This window comes from Poromitra crassiceps (genome assembly GCF_964638095.1).
Source record: "Poromitra crassiceps genome assembly, chromosome: 7".
NCBI lineage: Eukaryota > Metazoa > Chordata > Actinopteri > Beryciformes > Melamphaidae > Poromitra > Poromitra crassiceps.
In genome coordinates this window covers 8,302,363-8,321,420 of record NC_139628.1, presented here as the reverse complement: position 1 = coordinate 8,321,420, position 19,058 = coordinate 8,302,363, and the positions used below count along the sequence as shown (strand labels likewise).

At 47.5% G+C, this 19,058-nt stretch overlaps 1 pseudogene across 1 annotated transcript; it reads left to right on the top strand.

The window, feature by feature from the left end:
• Window positions 1-12: 12 nt before the first annotated feature.
• LOC310779396 (dynein axonemal heavy chain 8-like) lies at window positions 13-18,764 on the top strand (annotated as a pseudogene). The gene is made up of 5 exons: window positions 13-97; window positions 471-727; window positions 873-1,030; window positions 5,352-14,692; window positions 16,163-18,764. The product of its transcript is annotated as a dynein axonemal heavy chain 8-like (transcript).
• Window positions 18,765-19,058: the final 294 nt, after the last annotated feature.

The window sequence follows — 19,058 nt, the reverse complement described above, 5'->3', positions numbered from 1 at the left end:
CGGACTTCCGACATGGAGCTAAGCCCCAGCGAGGAGCTGACTGCAGCCAGCATCCCCCCGGAGATGGTGGAGGGGTTTGGTGGACCACAGGTGGGCGGTAAGTCATCCAATTAACTCTTCATTTATTCCCTTTGTTTAATTATAGGAATAATACCATACTAATCCAATAACAATAGATCATCATATAGGCTTGCGGGAGACTACCACGCTATCATTAGAACCTATCAATAAATGTGTATTTAGTACAGAGTAATCAGCAGTGTCCGGTGTGCGTAATGACTGCAGGCAAATTTGTTTGTTGGACACGTGCTTTACGCACGGATGGGATCAAGCACACCATTGTGGAATGGAGCTCCTGTCAGAACAGCAGATGTAGTAGAGCTAATCAGTGCAAATATTCACATAGAACAGTCTTCATTCAGAGTCGGTGACAAACAGATTGAGTGCTCATACAATTATTTTATTTACAGCAGCGGACATGGACAGGGAGACCGCTGAGTCTGAGGGCGAGCGCTCCCCTCCCAACCACCCGCCCTCCCCTCCACCGGGACCGTCAGGGGGCGAGCGCTCCCCTCAACCGGGACCGTCAGGGTTGAGCGGCAGCAGCGGCGCCCGCTCCCGCAACCGGCCAGGGCCGCCAGGGACAGGCCGCTCCAGGACCGCCCGCCTGCATGCGGAGAGCGAGCGCTTCCTCCAGCTCCAGGAGGCCGGCTTCAACATCATGGAAGTCGGTTTCAACCGTCTGGAGGCCGGCCTCACAATTCAAAAGTAAATATGAAATAAACAATTCGGAAAAAGCAAAAGATTAAATTAATACGGTCGTCCTCTTCTCTCTCCTCTCCCTCCACGGGGCCGTCCCCTCCTCCTGGCAGGACGCCGGCCTTCGCGCAACAGATGGGGGGAGCGGAGCAGCCTCGCTGGTGCGCTCTGTGGAGCTGCTGATGGTGGCGAATGCGGATCGTGGAGTGGTGGAGGCCGCGGCGGTGGCGGAGGAGCGACAGCAGCAGCAGTCCTGGACCGCCTGTGTGAGGTGCCCATCCTGCATCTGCCTCCGAGAGGCAGATAGTGAACGGCAAAACCAAAAAGCATGTGATAGTGTACCCTCTAACAGCTGACATCTATCACATAATGGAGAGACAGAAGGGTAGATCTTGTGCAACCTTGACTAGTGAAGATGGTGAGTGATCAGCTGGTGTCTGCTGTTAATCGAGCAGAGTTGGACCACAGACAAACTCCTGTCCCATATCATTTCAGACAAATCAACACCAAGTTCCTCCTGCCATGCCTCTCTAATCCTGTCAGTGGATGGCAGTGGTTTCCTGGGGATGAGCCCCCCAGGCCCCCATCCGTCTGGGGACTCATGACATCATCACCAGTTACATCACTGATGACATCACCACCAGTGGGGACTGATGACATCACTGATGAGGCTAATTGGAACATAGTTGACCAAATTGAACATACTTCACCAAATGGAACGTTGACCAAATGGAAAGACCGGCAGTTTGCGGTTGACCAAATGGCAGTGGTTTCCTGGGGACTGAGACGCCTCGACAAGCGGCCGTGTGATGAGATTGTTGGACAACCCCCCCGAGACGGGCAAGTACTCGCCATTAACTCATTCATGGCCAGTTTAGGACTGCCAATATTTAGCACAGGCCAAAGATTTTCATAATTGTTGGTCATCTTTCAAGACTCACAGTAAATTATCTATTAGCACCAGAGTGATTCGCAATACCTCAAAATGAAGATGTACGTCTCTGGGTTCACCAGGAAAAAAAAAGTGAGCTTTTAGCATGTTCTGTACTCTACTTATAGCCATTTATATACACCCTGTTTTCACCAAAAAGGTCTCTCTGAGAAGAGAAACAGCAGAAAAGGCCATTTTTGTAAAAGACACAATCTCAGGCAGAACTCGCTCTCAATTCTATTATTTTGAACTGTATTGACATCAGACATGTAAATATTATTCGTTATGACACAAATTATTATATATATACATGAAGTGCTTTTTTTACATTCAACAATACAGTTTACTCAGTGTGAGTGAGTGTGCAGACAGACACACAGACAGACAGACAGACAGACAGACAGACAGACACACACACACACGCACGCACACACACACACACACACACACACACACACACAGAGAGAGTTCTGTCCACAGCCGCTGCTGGATCGCACCTCCTTCCAAGGGAACACTATTGATCGCCCCGCAAATTAGCATACATGTAGGAGGGGAACACCAAACTGGTCTGAGATCAGCGTCTAGCCTCCTCTGCCTCTGCATCGTTTTCCTCCTCTCGTTCGGGCTGGGACGAATGCTGCGACACAGGAACGGGTCCGGCTTGGCTTTGGGACCAGGCGCTGGAACCGGATCGATCATGTTCGTCACGGGTTTGACTACCGCGAACACTGGATTGACCAGGTTCGCCCTGCAGCAAGGCAACCAGCGCAGCGCGCCGAGGGGCATTTCAATGGCGTTTCTCCTCTGCACAAGGAAGCGTGTTTCTCTGTTTTTCCTCCTGCTCATTTCAAACAACAGCTGCGGTATGTGTTTGTTCACGTGTTGTCGGCTTTGACTTTGAGGCTAGGGACCTGATAACATGTCACAGGCTGGGGAAGTCTTTGAACTACGCGCTGCACTAATAAAAACAAAAACACGTCAAACACGTCATTGGCGGGGATGGCTATTTCTGATAACACGTCAAAGACGTCTTTGGCGGTGAATGAGTTAAGGAGTTGTTATTAACGGCATTTGAGCTCTCAGAAATGGAGAAAGCCGACCGGATTTTGTCGCTTAATGGTATTAATGGTCTTGGCGACAGCAAGCCGTCTGAGCTCATGGAGAAGATGTTGGCCACCTTGGGCTCAGCTGATTCAATTTAATTGAATATAACTTTATTGTCCACCAGGGTGGAAAATTGTCTTTGGCTCAAAACACACACACACACACACACACACACACACACACACACACACACACTGTCCAATACAAGGGTTTGTTTGGAATGCAATGGCAAAACTTAAAAGTCCTGTTCCTCAAAATCCACGGCCGCGAAGGCCCCTAGTGATATCATAAGTGGAATCACTAACCTGCATTGATGTCGTACCTCCTAGGGACATTAGGAAGCGGTGATGTCATCAGTGATCTCACATATTGATGACATCATCAGTAGTGTCACGATACTGAGTGAAATCATTAGGGAGAAATGGCTTCCCAAGCAGGGGCATCTCAAACTGTAGCTGCATGTCACCACTGATGATATCACAATGTATATGACCTCATTAGCATATTGTGGAGAGCTGTGTGTGAAGTGACATCATCAGTCTCTATGACTTCACTAGCATAGGTACATCCAGCTACCGTGTGGACATAAGTGACATAACTGATGACATCATCACTGATGACATCATCATTTCTAGACCAATAATGAGCTGCTATAGCATAGCAATAGTAGTAGTAGTAGTAGTAGTATGACCACTGATGAATACGACCTCATTAGCATTATTGTGGAGGGCTGTGTGTGAAATCATGTGTCTCTACTTCACCAGCATAGTACATCCAGCTAACATTTGGGACATAAGTGACATAACTGATGACATCATCACTGATGACATCATCATTTCTAGACCAACAATGAGCTGTTATAGCGTAGCAATAGTAGTAGTAGTAATAGTAGTAGACCACTGATGAATACAACCTCATTAGCATTATTGTGGAGGGCTGTGTGTGAAATCATGTGTCTCTACTTCACCAGCATAGTACATCCAGCTAACATTTGGGACATAAGTGACATAACAGATGACATCATCAGTGATGACATCATTATTGATCATGTCACAATCTCTATGACACTTGTGAGAGCTCACACACTAATCAATATCTGTCCATAAATCACTTATGAATAGAGCCAATAGAGCCCCCCAAATTGCCCCTTACCCCTCCTTCAGCCCCACCTCCCACCGAGTGTCCTGAACCCTCTCGGCCCCGGAGGTCCACTCTTCAGGACTCTGGGACTGTTCCTTTGAGGCAGAGCCGTTAAGGTCATAATCCGACAATTGCCTGTTGTTGAGGTTATGGGTAAGATCCCTTCGGCCAAACCATTCTAGCATCGACCTCTATTCGCCTTATGTAGCCCCCACCCACTTGACCCAGTTGTGTTATGACTTCCTGTTCAAAACACTGTCTGTTTTACCTGCCCACTATAGTACTGTACTGTCACAGGAAGTGTAAACACAATAGGAAGTAACTGGCTGACTGACCCCTGTGTTGGAACATAAGGTGAATAAAATGCCAAAGTCACACCCTCTTCCCGGTTAGCCACTCATGTAATAAATGAGCGATGTCATCAGTGAATGATGTCGTCAATGACATTTGTCACCCTTTGTCCAGATGTATGCCTGGCAATTTTTTTGAGTGTGATCTCATGCACATGCTCAATGTGTTAATGCATGTAATCAAACTTTTTTGTGTGATGTCACACCAATGACATCACTGATGACATCACTGATATGCATAAGTGACATCAGTGATTTATGACATCACTGATGAAGACACTTTGACATTGTGGCATCATCAGTGATGTCATAAATCCTGACCTGCTGGGGCTATAAAGTAGGGCTGTCTCATGAGTTTCGCAAATGACGGAGCAAGAGAGTGACCACCGTAAACCAGATGCACACAGTCGAAGGGCAAACAAGGTCAAGGAGAATACAGTGCCTGAAACATATGAAGGCAAGAGCAGCTCGAAAGAAGCTACTCACTCCTGCACACAAATACATGATTGACATATTGGCTGACAGGCTGTTCATGGAGCTACAAGCAGTAGAAGACTTTCTTTTAGATTCTCCATCACTGGCTACATTTGATGATTTCTTTGCCAAAGGAGGATGCAAAGCCATTTTCTTCCTGTATCAAGAGTCTGAAGTCCCAGGAATAGAATGTGGCCGCTTATTTCCTGGAACTGCCAAAGGTGGAAAGATAAACAGATTGTTCTCACTAGCCAATTTGTCTCAGACTTGCATGACAGGCATGTGTTGCTTTTTTGTGCGACCTAGTGTTGACATTCCTGTAAATCCAGAAAGCATAAATGAGGAGATCTTCTTCTCAATGCTCAATGCCACCGACGGCATCCTGAAAGGAACCAGGAATCTCATTTACAAATTTTTGCTGCCATCTCAACGCAACGCAAAACTGGGGTGTCTTGAATCAGTCTAAATACGGACAGAAATATACAGAACTTCAAGGACACCGTACAAGGTTCTATTAGCTTCTTAGATGATATCCAGTTGACCATCGATGGTATTGTTCATCTGAGTACAGCCACAGACATTGACTTCTCCAGATTGGTTACACCTGAAGAAATTAAAGCAGCGGCAGCAGACTTTGAAAGGGTACATCAACTGGAAGACATTTTGATGAAGTGGTATAAGCAGATGGAGCTGGTCTTGACAGAAAGTGATCTGATAAGGAAAGAGGTTAACACTGCTGGGCCATTGGACGAGTTGAATCACTGGAAAAGAACGTTGGCGAAGTTCGACACCATCATTGATCACATCAAGGGCCCAGAGTGCAAAGCAGTGGTAAAGGTCATCCATGTCGCCCGCTCCAAGACGCTGAAGAAGTGGCATGAGCTGGATGCCAGGGTAACAGATCGTGCCAATGAGGCCAAAGATAATGCCAAATTCCTACGCACACTGGAGAAGTTCTGCCAACCTCTTTACAACAGTGACCCGCTCACCATGACAAAGAGCATCCAGAACATCATCAACTCCATTCAAATGATTCACAGGTTTTCACAGTACTACAATACATCTGAGAGAATGACCATCTTGTTTGGCCATGTTACAAATCAGATGGTTTCAGCATGCAGAGCATATATTACTGTCAGCGGCACCTGTCCAGTTTGGGACCAAGATGCTGAAGACATCATCAAAAGAATACAGGACTGCATCTACTTGTATCACAAGTATCGCTCTTGTTTCGAGAAACAAACAATGGAAAGCCCTGGAGAGAGGCCGTCAGTGCTGCTCACCTGGTCATCTTTCATTCTGGACGAGTTCTTTCAAAATGTCGACACTGCTATGTCTGAGCTCAAACATCTTCTAAAGAAGGTGCGGGATATCTGTGAAATACACATTGACAATGTCCTCAAAGACATTTCAGAGGCTGTGCTGATTGAGATTCCAGAAGATCAGCCTTCTTCATTGCAGTACCTAATTGATACAAATGAGAATCAATGTAAGAAGTGGGCGGCTACCTTGGACCACAAAAGTAGCCACGTTGAAGAGGCAGTAAAGGAGCTGATAAAAACATTCTGTGCCATTCATGAGTCAAAAGATGGTGACAAAGAAAGCAATTTTGAAAAAGAGTGCAAGAAGATGTATGAGTACTTCAATGCCAAGCTATTAGACGCACTGGTGAAAGCAACCAGGTTATCACTGGACTCTCTGAAGAGGAGGGTTCTTGTTGCTTCTCCATCCAGAAAAGGGCATGCCACCACATGCCAGTCTGAGCTGGTCACACTCATAAAATCTGAAGTCCACCTGGTTATACCCAATATTGTTATGATTCCCACTGTAGACGACGTCCAGCAAGCCATCAACCACTTGGTACAGTTGGTGCTAGAAGTTAGACAGGGTGTTTCATGCTGGGGACAGAAGTGCAAGCCTGATGGCATGGAAGTGAAAGGGAATGTCAAGAACTTTTATCAGAGTGTTGCTGAACACAAGGACATCAGCAAGCTTGTGAATGTCCTGGACACAGCTTTCAACTCCCTGAGGGGACAAGCTGATGATCTTCTGAAGCAGTTCCATCCATTTAAAGTGATCTGTGCTGAAGACAGGGACTTGAAAGTCAAGGAATTCATGGACAGCAATCCATACTTGAGCGAGATCAAATCTGAAATCCAGCGTTACACCTCATTTGAACAAGACATTGGTGATATCCAACCCATCATTATTTTGTGGTCCATGGAATTGTCAACAGCTCCGTTAAAGATGTGCCTGACAGTTGAGGTCAAAGCCGTGAAGAAACTGTTGTGCAAATACCTGAAGGCAGTGTACAGGAAGAAAATGATCGACATCAGCATATTTACTGCCAAACACCACGCACAGCTATCGAGGCCCATAGCTGATCTGGAAGATGTACGTATTGTCATGAAGGCCCTGTCCAAGCTCCGGGATTCTGAGATAGAGAATGATGTGAAATTTGACTCTATTAAGGAAGCCTATGTCATTCTGAAAAGATCTCAAGTGGAGGTGACAACAAAAGAGGCAGATGGGTTGGGCAATCTCAGATGTTCCTTCACCAAGCTCCAATTCAAAGCTAGATCAGTCCAGGATGAGCTTGTTCATATGCAACCCAAGTTCAAACAAAACCTTCTGGAGGGTGTTTCCACTTTCAAAAATGATGCTGCCTCTTTTATAGAGGAATATGATTAAAATGGCCCTATGGTGGAAGGAATAGCTCCCCCAAGAAGCCAGTGGCAGGCTCCAGAGCTGTCAGGCTAGATTTGATGACCTATATAAAGATTATATCACATACCATTCTGGTGAGCAGATCCTTGGTTTGCCAGTTACGGAGTATGAAGAGCTGGATGAAAAAAAAAAGAGAGCTTGGGCTGCTACAGAAACTCTATGGCCTATATGATGCAGTGATGAATAATATTAGCGGGTGCTATGACATTCCGTGGAGAGACGTTGACATTGACAAGATCAATGGAGAACTTTTGGAATTCGGGAACAGGTGTCGTAAGCTGCCCAAAGCCCTGAAAGAATGGCAGGCCTTTATGGACCTTAAGCAAAAGGTTGATGATGATGATTCAGTGAGTCCTGCCCTCTGCTACAATTGATGGCAGACAAATCCATGATACAGAGACACTGGCAATGGATCGCAGACCTGACTGGGCACACATTTGAGGTGGATTCTCCTACCTTTGCACTGCGGAACGTCATGGAAGCACCTCTGTTGAAGCATAAGGATGACATTGAGGACATCTGCATATCAGCTGTGAAGGAGAAGGATATTGAGGCCAAGCTGAAAGAAGTGACAGAAGTATGGATCGCCTACAACCTGACCTTGAAGGAGTTCAAGGACAGAGGAGAGGTGATGCTGGCAGACACGGCAGACATCCTAACCCAAATGGAGGATAGTCTCATGGTTCTGGGCTCACTGATGACCAACAGATACAATGCCGTCTACAGGGATGAAATCCAAAAGTGGGTCAACAATATCTCAAAATCAACTGAATTGATTGAGCAATGGTTGATTGTACAAAACTCATGGGTCTATTTGGAGGCTGTGTTTGTTGGGGGAGACATTGCGAAAGAGCTGCCACAGGAAGCCAAGCGTTTTCAGAATATTGACAAGCAATGGATGAAGGTAATGCAGCATGCCCAAGCAGTCCCAAATGTGGTGGAGTGCTGTACAGGGCATGAACTTGTGGGAGAGATCCTACCAGATCTTCAGAACCAGCTGGAGTTCTGCCAGAAGTCTCTCACGGGTTACCTTGAGAAAAAGAGGCTTCTGTTTCCACGATTCTTTTTTGTGTCTGATCCAGCCCTCTTGGAAATCCTCGGACAAGCCAGTGATTCTCACACCATTCAGGCACATCTACTTGGGGTGTTTGACAATGTCGGCAAAGTAGAATTCCATGCATCAGAATATGACAAGATTTTGGCTGTTCTTTCACAAGAGTCAGAGAAACTGGATCTGGACCATCCTGTGATGGCGCAGGGACCAGTGGAGCTCTGGCTAGGGGAGCTGTTGCGCGAACAGCAGTCCTCTGCATACTGTTATCAAATATGCTGATTTTGAGATCAATGATTACGACTTCCAGCTTCTACCCTTCCTCAACCAGTTCCAAGCACAGGTGGGCTTGCTGGGAATTAAGATGCTTTGGACAAGAGATTCAGAAGATGCACTGGAATGTGCCGTAGATAACAAGGAGATCATGCCAAGTACCAACCAATCATTCTTGGATCTACTCAACACACTTATTTCACAGACCACCCTTGACCTGACCAAGTTTGACAGAGTCAAGTTTGAGACGCTGGTCACAATCCATGTGCACCAGAGGGATATATTTAATGACATGGTAAAAATGGGTGTCAAATCTGTCACTGACTTTGAATGGCTGAAGCAGAGCAGATTTTATTACAAGGAGGACCTGGATCAGATCCTTGTGTCCATTACTAATGTCGACTTCATTTATCAGAATGAGTTCCTAGGCTGCACCGACCGTCTGGTCATCACCCCTCTTACTGACAGGTGTTACATCACACTGTCCCAGGCTCTGGGCATGAACATGGGAGGAGCCCCTGCAGGGCCAGCTGGCACTGGGAAGACTGAAACCACCAAGGACATGGGTCGCTGCCTGGGCAAGTATGTGGTGGTCTTCAACTGCTCTGATCAGATGGACTTCAGAGGACTTGGCAGGATATACAAAGGCTTTGCACAATCAGGGTCCTGGGGCTGCTTTGATGAATTCAACAGAATTGACCTGCCAGTGCTGTCTGTTGCTGCTCAGCAGATCTTCATTGTTCTGAATGCACGCAAGGAGCACAAAACCAGCTTCATCTTCAGCGATGGAGACTGTGTGAATCTGAATCCGGAGTTTGGTCTGTTCATCACCATGAATCCTGGCTACGCAGGGCGACAATAACTTCCTGAAAACTTAAAAGTGCAGTTCAGGACAGTGTCTATGATGGTACCAGACCGGCAGATCATCATGAGAGTCAAACTGGCCAGTTGTGGTTTCATTGAGAATGTCATCTTAGCCCAGAAATTCTTTGTCCTTTATAAACTATGTGAGGAGCAACTAACAAAACAGGTTCACTACGATTTTGGTCTGAGGAACATATTGTCTGTGTTGAGAACACTGGGGGCCAATAAAAGAAACCGACCCAATGACACAGAGTCCAGCACTGTCATGAGAGTGCTGCGTGACATGAATCTTTCTAAATTGGTGGATGAAGATGAGCCCCTCTTCATCAGTCTGATCAATGACCTATTCCCCGGGATTCAGCTCGATGGGAGTACGTATGAAGACCTGCAGGCCGCTGTAGCCAATCAGGTGGAAAAAGATGGCCTTGTCAACCACGATCCATGGAACCTGAAGCTGGTTCAGCTCTTTGAGGCTTCACGTGTGCGCCATGGCCTGATGACTCTGTGCCCCAGCGGAGCTGGGAAGACCAAGGTCATCAACATTCTCATGCGTGCCATGGAGGAATGTGGAACCCCACATAGGGAGATGCGCATGAACCCCAAGGCGATCACTGCACCACAGATGTTTGGTCGTCTTGATGCAGCCACCAATGACTGGACTGATGGCATCTTTTCCACTTTGTGGAGGAGGACACTCAAAGGCAAGAAAGGGGAAATGATATGGATCGTGCTGGATGGCCCTGTGGATGCCATTTGGATTGAGAACCTGAACTCTGTGTTGGATGACAATAAAACCCTGACCTTGGCTAATGGAGATCGCATCGTCATGTCTCCATCCTGCAAGTTGGTGTTTGAGGTACACAACATGGACAATGCATCGCCTGCTACTGTGTCCCGGGTGGGAATGGTCTTCATGAGCTCATCTGCTCTGAGCTGGAAACCCATACTGGAGGGATGGGCTCGCAAGCGAAATGCACAAGAGTCAGAAAACATTCTAACTTTATATGACAGGATATATCAGGACGCCTACTTGTATATGAAGCAAAATCTTAAGCCTAAAATGGAACTTTTGGAGTGCAACTACATAATACAGTCTGTGAATCTGCTGGAGGGTCTGATCCCCTCCAAAGAGAATGGGGGCCTGCATGGCAAAATGCACCTAGAGCGCCTCTTTGTCTTCTGCTTGATGTGGAGCCTGGGAGCTCTTTTGGAGCTGGAGGACAGGGACACACTGGAGCACTATATCAGAAAGCATAACACCAAAATTAACTTGCCTGAAACGAAGCCAGGAGAGACTATGTTTGAGTACAAGGTCAACGAAAACGGTGACTGGTCTCATTGGGATAACTATGTAGTGGAGTACCCCTATCCAACTGACCATGTGCCAGACTATGCCTCCATCCTTGTCCCAAATGTGGATAACATAAGAACAACTTTCCTGCTGGAAACTATTGCCAAACAGCGGAAGGCTGTGGTGCTTATTGGTGAACAAGGAACAGCCAAGACCGTGATGATAAAAGGCTATACAAAAAAGTATGATCCTGAGACAGACCTGTTCAAGTCTCTGAACTTCTCATCTGCGACTGAGCCCATGATGTTCCAGCGTACAGTGGAGAGCTATATTGAGAAACGAATCGGCAGCACATATGGACCCCCAGGGGGGCGCAGGATGACCGTCTTTGTTGATGACATCAACATGCCTATCGTGAATGAGTGGGGAGATCAGATCACCAATGAGATAGTCCGCCAGATGATGGAAATGTGCGGCATGTACAGTCTGGACAAACCAGGAGACTTTACCATTATTGTGGATGTGCAGATAGTGGCTGCCATGATTCACCCGGGGGGTGGGAGAAACGATATCCTACAGAGACTGAAGAGACAGTTCAGCGTCTTCAACTGTACCCTGCCATCCAATGCCTCCATTGATAAGATCTTTGGTGTAATGGGTGGTGGATATATCCATTCATGCAGGGGATTCAAGCCTGAGGTGTCAGCAATGGTGACTCATCTTGTGAAAGCTGGGAGGGTCTTATGGCAGAAGACAAAGGTAAAAATGCTGCCCACACCAGCCAAGTTCCACTATGTCTTCAATTTGAGAGACTTGTCCAGGATCTGGCAAGGAATGTTAAACATCAAGGCAGAAGAATGTGATAATATCAATTCTCTATTGGCTCTATTCAAGAGTGAATGTACGAGGGTGATTGCTGACAGGTTTGTCTGCAAGGCGGACAAAGATTGGTTTGAAGCGTCTATAACATCTGTGATAGAAGAGCATGATGAAAAGCTTATCGCAGGGCTTCATCCTGAGCCATACTTTGTGGACTTCCTGCGAGATGCTCCTGAAGTCACTGGAGATGAACCGGAAGATGCCGATTTGGAGGCCCCCAAAATTTATGAACTGGTACCAAGTTTTGAGTTCTTAGAAGAGAAGCTGAAGATGTATCAGGAAGAGCGCAATGAGGCCACAAGAGGTGCCAGGCTGGATTTGTTTTTTTTTAGGGATGCCATCATCATTAAAATCTCACGCATCATTCGAACTGACAATGGAAACGCCCTGCTGGTAGGAGTGGGAGGATCAGGAAAACAGAGCCTCACTCGCCTGGCTTCATATATAGCTGGATACGGAGTCTTCCAGATCACACTGACGAGGTCGTATAACACAACTAATCTCATGGATGACCTGAAAGTGTTGTACAAAACCGCTGGTGCTGATGGCAAAGGCATCACCTTTGTCTTTACAGACAATGAAATGAAAGATGAGGCCTTCCTTGAGTATCTCAACAATGTGCTCTCATCTGGTGAGGTCTCTAACCTTTTTCCTAAAGATGAGATGACATAGATCACCCAGGGCCTGATCCCTGTGATGAAAAGAGAGTTGCCTAAAAACCCACCAACTGTTGACAATTTATACGAGTACTTCATATCCAGGGCAAAAAAAAATCTGCACGTAGTTTTGTGTTTCTCACCAGTGGGTGAGAAGTTCCGCTCTCGATCCCTGAAGTTCCCGGGGTTAATTTCAGGCTGCACCATGGACTGGTTCACCCCTTGGCCAAAAGAGGCTCTGGTGGCTGTGTCTAAATATTTCCTGGAGGATTTTAAAATGGTCTGCTCTGATGCTGTGAAGGCTGCTGTGGTGAATACCATGGGAACATACCATGACAAAGTATCTGAGACCTGTGAGAGCTACTATGAAAGGTTCAGAAGAAGAACTCATGTTACCCCTAAATCCTACCTCTCCTTTGTAAATGGATATAAAACACTGTACGAGGAAAAGTACAACTCCATCAAGATGCTATCAGAGCGCATAAAAGGTGGGTTGACCAAACTGATGGAGGCTAGTGAGTCTGTGGCTCAGCTGTCCAAAGATCTGGAAGTGAAGAAGAAAGATCTGGTTGTAGTGTCTGCCAAAGCCGAAAAGGTGCTTGAAGAGGTGGAAGTCAAGGCTGCAGCTGCTCAAAAGGTAAAGGATTCCGTCCAGAAAGTGAAGGATAAAGCTGAGAAACTTTTGAAGGAGATTGAGGCAGAGAAAGCCGTTGCAGATATAAAACTGGAGGATGCCAAACCAGCGTTAGCGGCGGCTGAGTCTGCATTGAATACCATCGAACCTTCTCACATTGCCACTGTAAAAAAACTGGCAAAGCCTCCACATCTGATCATGAGGATTATGGACTGCTGCCTGCTGTTATTCCAGAAGAAGGTGGACATCGTCACTCAGGATCCAGAGCGGCCATGTCTTAAGCCATCATGGCAAGAGGCGCAGAAGCTTATGAGTGCCAGTGGTTTCTTATCCTCCCTCCAGCAGTTCCCTAAGGACGAGATCAACGAGGAAATGGTAGAATTGCTGCAGCCCTACTTGAGAATTGAGGATTACACAATGGACAATGCAAAGAAAGTGTGTAGTGACGTAGCTGGTCTGCTGTGCTGGACCACATCTATGGAACAATTCTTTGGCATTAACAAAGAAGTGTTGCCACTCAAGGCAAACCTGATCATTCAGGAGGCCAGACAGAAGGTGGCTAGTAAAGATCTGGCCGCTGCACAAGAAGAGCTGGACGCGAAGGAAGCAGAGTCGGCCATAGTCCAGGCTAAATTTGATGCTGCCATGAAAGAGAAGCAGGAGTTGGTGGACGATGCTGAGAAGTGTCAGAACAAAATGGAGGCCGCAACGACACTTATTGGGGGACTTAGCGGACAGAGGAACAGCTGGGAAGAGCAGAGCAAAGCATTTGAATCAGAGATCAGCAGACTTGTGGGTGATATTCTTCAGCTCACTGGCTTCCTCTCTTACTGTGGACCCTTTAACCAGAGTTTCCGTAACATGTTGCTGAAAGACATTTGGGAGGCAGAACTCCTCAAACAAGAAATCCCTTTCACAGAAAACATCAATCTCATTTCAGCACTAGTGGACCCTGCCACTATGAGTGAGTGGGACCTGCAAGGGCTGCCAGGAGATGACTTGTCAGTGCAGAATGGCATTATTGTCACACAGGCAACAAGATACCCCCTCCTTATTGACCCCCTGACACAAGGAAGGTCTTGGATCAAGGAAAAAGAAAAAAACAATGAACTCCAAATCACATCGCTCAATCATAAGTTCTTCCGCACTCACCTAGAAGACTGTCTCGGCCAGGGACGCCCGCTACTTATTGAGGATGTACTTGAGGAACTGGACCCGGCCCTAGACAATGTGCTTGAGAAGAATTTCATTAAATCTGGTAACTCTTTCAAAGTAAAAGTTGGTGACAAAGAGATAGATGTGATGAAAACCTTCCAGCTCTATATAACCACTAAACTGCCTAATCCGGCATACACCCCAGAAGTCAGTGCCAAGACCGCCATCATTGACTTCACTGTGACCATGAAGGGTCTGGAGAACCAGCTACTACGCATAGTCATGCTCAAAGAGAAATCTGAACTCGAGGAAGAGAGACAGGCACTATTGGAGGATGTGTCTGCCAATAAGAGGAAAAAGAAGAAGTTGGAGGACGACTTGCTAGACAAGCTCGTCACGGGTGTGTGCGTGACTGTGAATGATTGGATTCTACTGGGGAGTGGTGCTGGCCCAAACAGCATACACAGACAAGATGCAAAGTTGGAACAAAGAGTTTTTATTACTAAAATCAAACCAGAAAATTGTGCCTATTTAAAAGTGTCCAACGTCCGTGTGACAAGGTCCAGTATCTGCTAGTGCCGAGCACCTGCGTTGTCCCCCTCTCGTCCGGTTCCCCGTCCTCTCCTGACGTCTCCAGCTGACGAGGGTATAGAACAGAGCAGGGCTTAATGCTTAATTTCCCAGAGAAACGACAGTTCAGTAATTGTAGGATAACTCACTAGAACTGGTATTTTGGATGAGCCAAGTTTAAATAGTGGATAAATGCACTGCAACCCAATTCACTGTAAAACAACTGCAATACGTCTATTGCATGTAAATCACTCATGTAAATCACGCGAACATAATGTGCACGACACGCCTTAAGGGCTCCTCCTCGTTCCGTGTAGTAGTGGGCTATAGTAGTTCCACTGAACGTTCTTTCTACTATCGAATGTCTGGGGTTAGGCGCGCGGGCAGACCCGCGTCATCCACGGAGCTGGTCACACTCAAAGATAAAACAATAAAAATGGAGCGGGACTTAACTGAAGGAGGGGGGAAGCGAACCTCCACCCCTCCGCTTTCACACGACGTGTCGCTCCTGTCCTCTCTCCCTCGCAGCTCGTGCGAGATGGGGTCGCAGCGTCCCTCTGGCTGTTCCCACGCTTCCAGGCGGCTTCGTTCCTCCGCCTCTCGGATCTCAGGTCGGCTCGCTCTCAGGTCTCCGGTCGGCTCGCTCTCAGGTCAGCTCGACTCGTCCGCTCTCGTCCGTGCCCTCGTGTTCTCTGGCGTCCGTCACAAGTACAGCTGGCACACTGACTCGCTCGGTTCGTCTGGAGGAGGAATGGCAGCTGAAACAGAAAGAGACTGGGGAGCTCTCACCCCACCTGCGGCTCACAGCTCATGGTGGAGCGGCTTCCGGGGCCTTCCCCCCCTCTCCCTCTCACCCGTGCATCAGCCACGGTGCGACCTTAGGTACGCGAGGGAGAGGAGGTACCTGGGCCATCCCAGCCAAAGCCGCCCCCACCAAATCTTACCTAAGCCGCAGGCAGGGCTGAATACTGCTCCCCAGCTCCGCCATTCCTCCTCTCGACCCGTTCACGTCAGTCCTCCATATCCAGCACGGCTTCCAGGCTCTCTCTCTGCCTCTGTGGCTGTCCGCTTTCTGTGTGTCCGTCTCTGTCCCGCACACCAGCTCTGCATCTCCTAATTAACAGTCCGGAGCAATTGAGGGAACCACCCACAGAGCCCCGTGCACTAATCACAGCCATTGTGCTCTGAATAATTAAGAAAGTCCCACGAAAATAAAGCAAACTCCCCTTACAGACACTGCCACCCCCAGGTTAACCATCACACCCACATTTCTCCCACACCAATGCATCACCCTGTGACATCAGCACCACAGAAGGTTCCTTGGTAGATTATGATTCCATCATTGGCATTCTGAGTACCACTAAGAAGACTGCAACTGAAGTTAGTGAGAAGCTCCATGTTGCAGCAGAGACAGAGGTGAAGATCAACACGGCTCAGGAGGAATACCGTCCCGCTGCCTCCCGAGGCAGCATCCTTTACTTCCTCATCACAGAGATGAGTATGGTCAATGTCATGTACCAGACCTCCTTGAGTCAGTTCCTTAAACTTTTCGACTCATCTATGGAACACTCTGAGAGGTCTCCTGACACTCAGACGCGACTTACCAACATCATTAATTATCTGAGCTATGAGGTGTTCAGGTACACAGTCAGAGGCCTTTATGAATCAGACAAGTTCATCTTCACACTCTTGTTGGCCCTCAAGATTGATTTAGAGAAGCAGTTAATAGAGCAGAATGAATTTCAGCTTCTCATTAAAGGTGGTGCAGCTCTTGACCTGAAGACCTGTCAACCAAAGCCATTTAGATGGATACAGGATGAGTCCTGGCTAAACCTGGTGGAACTCAGCAAATTACCATAATTCGCTAACATCTTGAACCAGGTGGCTAGCAATGAGAAACCCTGGAAAGCGTGGATTGGTATGGATGCCCCAGAGGAAGGTGTCATCCCAGATAACTACAATGACTCCCTCACTATCTTCCATAGACTCTTGCTGGTCAGGTCGTGGTGCCCTGACCGCACCTTGTCTCAGGCCAGAGGTTATGTGGCAGACTCTATGGGGAAGAGGTTCGCTGAGCCAGTCATGTTGAACCTTCACAGCACCTGGGAGGAGAGTGACCCTCGTACCGCGCTAATTTGCTTCCTGTCTATGGGCTCAGATCCCACCAACCAGATTAATGCACTTGCTAAGAACCTTGAACTTGAATGCAGAGCTATATCCATGGGACAGGGACAAGAGGTGCATGCAAGGAAGCTCATACAGACGTCAATGGACATTAAAGGACAGGGAGGCTGGGTCCTTCTGCAGAATTGTCACCTGGGCCTGGAGTTTATGGATGAATTGCTGGAAACCATCACTACAGTGGAGACAATGCATGATAGTTTCAGGGTGTGGATCACCACTGAACAGCACGATCGCTTCTCCATCACCCTTCTGCAGTCCTCTATCAAGTTCACCAATGGTCCACCTCAGGGAGTGCGCGCTGGCCTGAAACGCACATTTGCAGGAATTTCTCAGAAGCAAGTGGAATTCAGCAACCTGATCTATTGGAAGCCTTTACTGTACAGTGTGGCCCTTCTCCACACTGTTGTGCAGGAACGGCGCAAATTTGATGCTTTGGGTTGGAACATACCTTATGAGTTTAACTCAGCTGACTTCACTGCAAGTGTCGAGTTTGTTGAGAACCACTTGGACGAGTGCACCCCCAAGAAGGGTGTATCATGGGTAACTGTGCGTTACATGATAAGCGAGGTGCAGTACGGAGGAAGGGTTACTGATGACTATGATAAACGCCTACTCAACTGTTTTGCTCGAGTATGGTTCACTGACAAGATCTTTGAGAAGTCATTCAACTACTACACTGGCTATGAAATTCCAGTGTTGGAAACAGTGGAGCAGTACATGGAATACATTCAGATGTTGCCTGATTTGGACACCCCCCAGGTTTTTGGGCTGCATCCTAATGCTGATATCACCTACCAGACAAACACATCTACTAATGTACTAGGCACAATCACAAAAATCCAGCCCAAGGAAAGCGGAGGGGGAGGAGGAGCGACTCGGGAGGATATCGTTTACAACTTGGCAGACGACATGCTGGGGAAACTGCCCCCCAATTATGTGCCCCATGAGGTAAAAGCCAAGCTGGTGAAGATGGGACTCCGGAACCCTATAAACATCTTCCTAGGTCAGGAGGTGGATCGAATGCAAAGGATCATCGGTGTGGTGCGCATTACTCTAAGCGATCTCAAGCTGGCGATTGAGGGCACCATCATAATGAGTGAGAATCTTTGTGACACCCTGGACAACATGTTTGACGCCCGTGTGCCAAACCTGTGGAAGAAGATCTCCTGGGAGTCGTCCACTCTGGGCTTTTGGTTCACCGAGCTTCTGGAGAGGAACAAACAGTTCCACAGCTGGGTGTTTGAAGGAAGACCCAAAACCTTTTGGATGACCGGCTTCTTCAATCCTCAGGGTTTCTTGACAGCTATGAGACAAGAGGTAACCAGAACACACAAAGGCTGGGCTCTGGACACCGTCGTCTTATCCAACAAAGTCCTGAAGCAGGACAGGGAGGAGATCACAGAGTCCCCAGATGAGGGAGTGTACGTCTACGGACTGTTCCTGGAGGGGGCCGGCTGGGACAGGAAGGGCATTCGTCTCATCGAGTCCACGCCCAAGGTGCTGTTCACGCCACTGCCCATCATCCACATGTTCGCCATCAACTCCGCCCTCTCCAAGGGCCAGGACAAGGACAAGGACAAGCTCTACGTCTGCCCCATCTACAAGAAAAAAAAACGCACAGACCTGAATTACATCACAGGAGTGGTGTTGCAGACCCCTGAGTCACAGCCACCAGACCATTGGATCTTGCGTGGCGTCGCACTGCTCTGTGACAACAAGTGACAGCTGCGTCACCAGGGTTTGGCGATGTCAACAGTGAAACCGTGATGGACAATGACATCGTTGTTGGGGGGGGTAAAAATATAGAAATAAACGTATAAAATAATAAAGATAAAAATAATTAGGGTGGGGGAGGGGCATACAAAAAAAAAGGGGAGGGAGGGGGGGTCAAGACTAGTACCTGCACGTGGTGGCCCTGCTACGAATTTGACGAGCCTGACGAATTCAACTAAACCAGTCAAACCAGAGCTTCTACACGAACGTAAGAATGAACGAACGGACGGACTATAGCGGTCG